The sequence below is a fragment of the Chiloscyllium plagiosum genome, unplaced genomic scaffold (assembly GCF_037043375.1).
Source record: "Chiloscyllium plagiosum isolate Xiang-an unplaced genomic scaffold, Cpla_swu_hap1 HiC_scaffold_25, whole genome shotgun sequence".
Lineage (NCBI taxonomy): Eukaryota > Metazoa > Chordata > Chondrichthyes > Orectolobiformes > Hemiscylliidae > Chiloscyllium > Chiloscyllium plagiosum.
Genome location: NW_028270163.1, coordinates 47,951,315 through 47,958,490, shown reverse-complemented (window position 1 = coordinate 47,958,490; position 7,176 = coordinate 47,951,315).

Genomic DNA, 7,176 nt, shown 5'->3' with positions numbered 1-7,176 from the left:
GCCTGGTTCCTTGACAGCCTTTCTGACTGTGCCAGAACCCATGTGTTCTCCTTTCCAACAAGCATTGAAGATACCTCAGAATCTCAGATGGACATTGTGGATGTCACCGCCTCATGCCTTTACCAACTGTAGAAGAGAATGAGTTTCTTCTGAGACACTTCGGGTGAATGAGTTGAGCAACTGTGTGTTACATGCTTCCCGTATCAGAAACAGTGTTTGAGGAACCTGGCCCAGTGCCGAAATGTCCCAGGAGGAGCTACAAAAAAAAACAGCTGGCCTACGTTTTTGGACTCACTGGGGGAGGGATGTAATGATTGTTACAAGGTCAGCCAGTTGGACCTCACAGAGTATGAGATCCCTGACTGGGGCTGTTATTCTGGTCCAATCAGAGAGTCCTGGCTGATGGATATAAACAGAAGCGTCAAACATCAGTTCACTCCGAGAGCTGACTCTGAGGGAGCTGGATCAGTGTTGAGAATTCTCCATGTGTAAACAAAGAGTGACTTCATGATGGGCTACCAGTTTCTGTGGAATTATTTCAGTGGTGACAGTTGATGTACGTAAAGACGACTTTTCGCAATAACACAGAAAATACACCATGGAAGAAGAGAAGAAGGTTTCGCATTTTGTTTTAAACTAAGAATGTTAAAAAGGCAAGCCTTACAGTCAGAAACAAGGGAGGTTATGCTGGGAAAAGAAGAGATGCAGGTAGACCAATTAAATACATCATCTGATTAGATTAGATTAAATTCCCTGCAGTATGGAAACAGGCCCTTCAGCCCAAACAAGTCCACACCGACCCTCCGAAGAGTAACCAACCCAGAACCATACCCCCCAACTAATGCACCTGACACTATGGGCAATTAGTGTTGGCCTATTGGCCTATTACCATGGCCAATTCACCAGATCTGCACATCTTTGGATTGTGGAAGGAAACCGGAGCACCCGGAGGAAACCCACGCAGACACGGGGAGAATGTGCAAACCCCACACAGACAGTTGCTGGAGGCTGGTTCTGACTTCACAAAGGTGAAATGAAATAGCATCCTAAAAATATTGGGGAACATAGGGTCTGGTGAGAGGGATGAACTGAAGGAAATCAGTACTTGTTGGGAAATGGGAAAATGATAGGATTAAAACCTGATAAATCCTCAGGGCCTGATAATCTACATTGCAAGAACTTAAGGAAGTAGCTCTCAAAAGAGTGAATGCATTGATAGTCATCTTTCAAAATTCTGTAGATCTGGAACGGTCAAATGGATTGAATGGTAGCTGCATGCAACCCCACTATTTAAAGAAAAAGGAGATAGAAAGAAAACAAGGGATTGTAGATCTATTAGCCTGACATCAGTTCTGGGCAAAACGCTAGAGTTCATTCGAAAAGATTTATAGGAGAGCACTTGGAAAATAGTGACAGGATTACACAGGGTCAGCATGGATTTATGCAAGGAAACTCATGCTTGACAGCTCAACTATCGGAATTTGAGGATGTAACAAATAGAGTTGATAAGTGGAAAACAATGGTTGTGATTGTATTGACCTTCAAAAAGCTTTCAGAAAGGTTCCATGTAAGACACTAGCTCTAAAATTAAAGTATTTATGATTAGGTAGCATACTAATGTGGATAAAGAACTGTTTGGTAGACAGGAAAAAAAGACTAGGGATAAATGGGTCATTTTCCATATGGCAAGCAGTGACTGGTAAGTACCACAGGTATCAGTGTTTGGATCCCAGATATGCACAATATACATGAATGATTTCGATGAGCAAACAAAATGGAATATCTTCATGTTTGGAGACAACACAAAGCTGGGTGGGAGCGTGAATTGTGAGAAGGCTGTAGAGATTCTTCAGTGTTGTTTTGACAGGCTAAGTGGGCAAGTGCAAGGCAGATGAAGTATGATGATAAATGTTACATTATCCACTTTAGTCTCAAAAACAGGCAGATTCATATCTGAATGGTGAGAGGTTGGGAAAGGGAGAGGTGTAGCAAGACCTTTGTGTTCTTGTACACCAGTCACTGAAAGTGCAGATGCATGAGGCAGTGAAGAAATCAAATGGTATGTTGACCTTCATAGTGAGGGAATTCAAGAATAGGAGCAGGGTTGTTTTGTTGTATCTGTACAGGACATTGTTAAGATTACACTTGGAGTACTGTGAGCAGTTTTGGTCTCCTTTTCTGGGAAAGGATGTTCTGGTTATAGAGAGAGAGTGCAATAAAGATTTACTAGACTGATTCCTGGAATAGAAGGACTTACATTTGAAGAGACACTGAATCAGTTGGGCCTACATTCACTGACATTTACAAGAATGAAGGGTGATTTCACAGAAACCTATAAAATTCTAACAGGACTTGACAGGGGCAGATGCAGGAAGAGTGTTCCTGGTGATTGGAAAGTCCAGAGCCAGGGATCACCATGGGATAGGCCATTTAGGATTGAGATGTGGAGAAATTTCTTCACCCATTGAGTAGTGAGCCTGTGGAATTCTCTATGACAGAAACCAGTTGAGACCAAAAGATTAAATGTTTTCCAGAAAGTGTTAGATATAGTTCTTAGGTTAACAGGATCAAAGAGGAGAAAGTGGGCAAAGATACTGAGTGGGATGATCAGCCATGATCATATTGAAGGGCCAACTGGCCTACTCCTGCTCCTATTTTATGTGTAGACGTTCCAAATGACTGAATAAGTGAAGACCAATATCTCATATTACTGCAAGTATTCCTCAGAGTAGTGTTGTAGAGTGAATCATTTCAAGCTGCTTCAGCAGTTACTTTCCCCTGTCATAAGGTGGGATGTAAAGATGCTCACTGATGATTGTTCTTAGGGCACTCAGGGAATCCATTCCTGCATATGGCAAGATTGGACAACATTTAGATAAGCAATAAATAACATGTCTACCACAGAGGTGCCACGGAATGATTATCTCCTACAAGAGAGAATCTAATCTCCCCTTGATGTCCAATGGAATGACCGTTACTGAATTCCTAAGCAAAAGTGAGTACTGCAGATGATGGAGTTTAGAGTCAAGATTGGAGTAATGCTGGAAAAGCACAGCTGGTGAAGCAGAATCCGAGGAGCAGGAACATCGACATTTCGGGCAAAAGCCCGATTCCTGATGTCTGATGAAGGGCTTTTGCCTGAAACATCGATTTTCCTGTTCCTTGGATACTGCCATTACTGATTTCCCCCTATCATTAATGTCCTGCAGTTATCATGGACCAGAAATATAACTGGACCAGCCATATAAATACTGAACTCCCAAAACCTAATCATCTTCTACAAGGCGCAAGTCAGAAATATGATGGAATACTCTCCACTTGCTTGGATGAATGCAGAAACTTGCCACCAGCAAGGATGAAGCAGCTGACTTAAACAGTGGCCATAGTTTGTACCATCCACAAGCTGCACTGCAGCAACATACCAATATTCCCTTGACAGCACTTTCTAAGTCTGCAACCTGTACCGTCTAGAAGTACAAGGTACAAGAAAATGCAAGGGACCACCATTGTTGTAAGTACTTTGCCAAGTCACTGACCATCCTGACCTGGAATTATTGTCATTCCTGTACTACTGATGGGTCAAAATCCTGAAAGTCCCACTCTAACATCACTCAGGATGCAGCCACACCATATTGGCTGCAATTGTTCAAGAAAGTGACTCATTGCCACCTTCTCAAGAATATTTAGAAAGGGATAATTAGAAATGGGCAATGAATGACTTTGATGCACACATCCCATGAATGAATAAAACAAAGTAAGTGTTAAGATGTTGAAATATGTAGATTTTTTAATTCAATCATTGACCTCCACTGAGTCATTTGATCTTGGGCAATGGCTGCAGCTGACCTCAACATCCATGGCATAGAAAGAAAGGGAAAAAAAATCACCCAGGGCTTCAGCATCTGAGCTCTACATGGTAATCCCTGTTGGAAAATTTGTGTGTGGGTGTTGGATGCGAATGAAGACATGGCTCCACTTTAATTCCTCCTCCCGTGGTTAAACAGCCTGCCAACCTCCACAGTAGAGATATATCAGAAAGCTGCTAACAGCTGTGGAACCATATTCCAGCATGAGTCACTGTCTTCAGGGTAGGTGCAGAACAAATCAGAAGAAACACAAATTCTTTATAGAAAAATACCCATATGGTTTTGTTTAGAGATACAGGTCAGCAAGTTGCCTTTTCTCTCTCTCTCTCTCTCTTTCTATCTTTTTTTTCTCTCAGGCATCTGAACTGAAGATCAAACAGGAAACTTCACACAATGGTTAGTTACAGCAGAGGAGTTTGTGGCTTTCTGAAGAAGCAAATTATCTTGTGCCATTCAACCCCGTTCTTCCCATAGCACTCAATACCCTTCCTCAAGCAGAAGTCTTCTTGCGGAGGAACTCTGCTGAGATATATTTGAACTCTTACAGCAAGGATGTGGAAAACTCCAATGTACAATTTAACCATAGTCCATCGTGTATGGTTCTGTGTGCTTCTTTCTGTTCGTAAAAAAAGCAGGTGTGAGTACATTGATGAGCATGTTTAAAACCATGCAGTCTTATTCCAAAGCTAAAATGTGTTTTTTAACAATAGCGTCCAACATTTAACTTCCTTATTAGAAGCTGTTGAAACATTGATAAGGACATTTCACAGAAACTCATGCACTTATCCACAGTGAGTGGGAATGAAAACAATGAAGGTATCTTAAGATCTGTGTTCTATTTATATGAGATTGTTGGTTTAGTTAGCTGTACTGCTGGTGAGTGATGCCAACAGTGTGGGTTCAATTCCCTCACTGGGTGAGGTCACCATGATGGATCCACCTTTTGGACCTCTCCCCAAAGTGACTTTGTGGTTGAACCACCACCACTCGTGTCTCTCTCTCTCTAATGAGAGAACAGCGTTATGGTCTTCTCTCTGTCTCATTGAGGCCTATACCCATACTCCACCCCATTCAAACTCAACACGTGCACACAAGAAAGGGCACCCTCATGGATGCTGCAAAGAGAAATGTTTTTCAGCAATGAATCATGGAAAGCAAATCAACACTAAGTCATCAAACGTTGTCTAAGCTTCACACCTGGGGTCAGCCAAGAGTACAAGGACTTGGACGATTTTCAAGGATGCTTTGCAAATACACCTCCTCTATTGGAAAGGTTTGCTGCTAAGGAAGAGATTTTAATATTAATAATAGCACTCAGTGAATCATAGTTCATTATAAATAGATTTCTGATTAAATTAATTCAGTGAAGCGTTTCAAAAAAGATTAATCACTTTTTGGTACAATTCAAGTCACATCTTATAAGAGGATGTCCCACTTTCTAAACTACTTAGTGACTGAAACTTTTACAGAAGAAAATAGAAAGATGTGGGTAGAATGCCAAATGAAGGAAGAACTAGATCCAAGCGGTGAACGAACATTGAAGGAAATTGCGAGATGTGGATGGTAAAAGCTGGAAAGTTAGCTTCAGGTGTAGAATCCCTCTGAAGATTGGGAAGTTGATGCAGAACCCAGAATGAGCAGGGCATTGGGCACGACTTGACCTGGCCACAAGGAATACACATTTTCCCTTCGACGTTTTCCTCTGTTGACATCTCCAGGTGAAAGATAATCTAGATTCAAATGAATGATTAGCTGTTGTTGTTAAGTTATTAATATTCAGGACCAGGGGGATACTGATGCTTTTCTTTGTCATGCAGCTTTCTCCCAGGTGCTCATGTACACACTTCTACACAATTGATCACATTGTTGACTTGTCAAACCTATTGACTAGGTCATGTTGATAAAAGTCCCAATTCTCCAGAAGGAACCTAAAGCCTTATTATAATTTTCTAACACGCCTGCCACCCTCCTTGTTTAAATAAGTAATTTGTCATCTGAACAAAGGAATTGTTGTTTGTTTACACACTCAATGTTCAAACAGGCTTTCCCAGTATCTGGCATCTGTTTATCTGTTGTCACTGGGGTATCCAATGGGTTTGACCTGGTTCACATTTTTGTGCAATTGCCACTAAGTGTAGCAGGGTAAAAACAATGACTGCAGATGCTGGAAGCCAAATTCTAGATTCGTGGTGCTGGAAAAGCACAGCAGTTCAGGCAGCATCCGAGGAGCAGTAAAATCGACGTTTTGGGCAAAAGCCCTATCTGCCCAGGCCTTGGTCCATTAGGAAGTCACTCGGATCTTCCTCCCCAGCTGTTAAGTGGTGTCAAGTGGCTGTAATAATTTAGGTGCTCTTGTTGGTGAGTACACACATTCTGGGACAGTTATTATTTCTCTTCTTTCTATTCTCAATGGGCCTAGACCCAATTTTATAGAGTGTCCTCAGTCATGGAAATCCAAGCCACTTGTAGCAACTGAAAAATTAAAATTCCTTTTCAGTTTTAATATTATGTAAGCAGATCTCACTCAAGGCTGGGAGTTGCAGAGTGGGGTGCAGAGTCATATGGAGGAAGGGGTGACTGTAAATCTGTGGACGAATTGAACTAGTCCCTTTGAGCTGAGTGGTGAACACATCACGAAGTGGCGATGAGAGTTTGCCATTGAAAACGGTGTGTGTATCGGTTAGCTAGGGTGGTTGGTTTGCAGTACAGAGTCATGCCAACAGCTCGGGTTCAATTCCTGCACTGGTTGAGGTTACCATGACGGACTCCCCTTTTCAACCTCACCCCCTCACCTGAGGTGTGAGGACCGTCAGGTTAAACTCACCAGCAGTTGAATCTCTTTGAGACAGCACACTTATAATCTCTGGGACTATGGCGACTTTACCTATCTGTATATATGTTTATGTATGTACCTCTATGTGTTTGAATGTGTCTGTGTGTGTGTGTGTGTACTGTATGTACATATGACTGTGCATATCTGTGTATTGTGTGTACATGTTAGAGAGAAGAAGCTTGAGAGGTGACTTAATTGGAACATATACGATAGAGGGTTAGACGGGTGGACAGTGAGAGCCTTTTTACTTGGATGGTGATGGTGATAGCTTTAATTTGAGGGGTGATAGATATATGACAGATGTCAGAGGTAGTTTCTTTACTCAGAGAGTAGTGGGGCGTGGAATATACACCTGCAACAGTAGTAGATTCATCAATTTTGAGGGCATTTAAATGGCCATTGGATAGACATATGGAAGAAAACGGAATAGCATAGGTTAGATGCGCGTCTGATTGGTTTCACAGGTTAGCACAACAT